We start from the raw sequence: 1,864 nt of genomic DNA, 5'->3' as shown, positions 1-1,864 counted from the left end.
AATTTTATTATTCTTCGTCCCTCCTCTTATTTCTACCCAAAGAGATTCTACATTATCATCACTTATATCCTCCCGCAGAATGGGCTTAAGGCAGGATTTAACATATAGACAGACCCCTCCCCCTTTCTTATTTTTACGGTCATTTCTGAATAGACTATAACCCTGGATATTAACAGCCCAGTCATAACTCTCATCCAGCCATGTCTCGCTTATCCCCACTATATCATATTTCTCTTCAACCATTATGAGTTCTAATTCCTCAGCTTTATTAGTGAGGCTTCGAGCATTAGTATACATACATTTAATATGTTTGTCCATATTCCCTTTCCTCTTGTCACTAGTGACTGTTCTAACCCCTCCGGCCGCTCCACCCCCAGTTCCATAATCTAGGCCCAGCTCTCCATCTACTCTGTCTTCACTCACTATTGTTGTTGCCCTCCCCCCCGGTCCCTAGTTTAAACACTCCTCCAACCTCTTAGCCATCTTCTCCCCCAGCACGGCTGCACCCTCCCCATTAAGATGCAGCGCGTCCCTACCATAGAGCCTGTAACCGACCGAGAAGTCGGCCCAGTTCTCCATGAACCCAAACCCCTCTATCATACACCAGCTCTTGAGCCACTTATTTACCTCCCTAATCTCCCGCTGTCTCTCAGGTGTGGCTCGTGGTACAGGTAATATTTCGGAGAATATCACCTTGGAGGTCCTAGTTTTAAGCTTCCTGCCTAAGTCCCTGAAATCGTTTTTAAGGACCCGCCACCTACTTCTAACTTTATCATTGGTGCCAAAGTGCACCATGACTGCTGGGTCATCGCCAGCCCCTCCCAGTAATCTGTCAGCCCGATCCGCGATGTGACGAACTCGAGCGCCAGGAAGGCAACACACCGTCCGACGATCCCGGTCTTTGTAACATAGTAACATAGTAACATAGTAAATAAGGTTGAAAGAAGACAAGAGTCCATCAGGTACAACCTAGGAGAATCCTACTGTGTTGATCTAGGAAGGCGAAAAACCCCTATGGGGCAGAAGACAACCGCCCCACCACATGGAGAAACTCCCCCCCCCTCCCCCCCCCCTCCCCCCCCCCCCGACTGCAATGGCAACCAGAACAATCCCCGGATCAACGTATCACCAGAAATCTAATGCCCATAACTTGTTATATTATATTGTTCAAGAAAAGTATCAAGTCCTCCCTTGAACTTATTTAATGAATCGGCCATGACAACCTCATGTGGCAGAGAGTTCCACAGTCTTACCACTCGCACAGTAAAGAACCCGCGTCGATGCTGATGATGAAATCTTCTTTCCTCTAGACGTAGAGGATGCCCCCTTGTCATTGTTACAGACCTAGGAGTAAAAAGACCACTACAAAGATCTCTGTACTGTCCATTCATATATTTGTACATTGTGATCAGATCGCCCCTAAGACGTCTTTTTTCTAGCGTAAATAACCCCAAGCTTGATAACCTGTCTTGGTACTGTAACCCACCCATTCCCTTAATGACCTTTGTTGCCCTCCTCTGCACCCGCTCCAGTTCACCTATGTCCTTCTTATATACCGGTGCCCAAAACTGTACACAGTATTCCATGTGTGGTCTGACCAGTGATTTATAAAGAGGCAAAACTATGTTCTCATCTTTAGCATCTATACCTCTTTTGATGCACCCCATTATTTTATTAGCCTTGGCAGCTGCTGCCTGGCACTGATCACTAAAGTTGAGTTTACTGTCCACCAATACCCCCAGATTGCCCACAGATTGCCCTGTCTGTCCCCCTAATAATTGAGTCCCCCACTACCAGTACCTGCCTGGCCTGCCCTGAACTCCTGTTTCCCACCTTACTGGAGCAGACACCCCGCTGGCTTTCA

Source organism: Dendropsophus ebraccatus, chromosome 6 (assembly GCF_027789765.1).
Source record: "Dendropsophus ebraccatus isolate aDenEbr1 chromosome 6, aDenEbr1.pat, whole genome shotgun sequence".
Taxonomy (NCBI): domain Eukaryota; kingdom Metazoa; phylum Chordata; class Amphibia; order Anura; family Hylidae; genus Dendropsophus; species Dendropsophus ebraccatus.
This window is presented reverse-complemented; position numbering follows the sequence as displayed.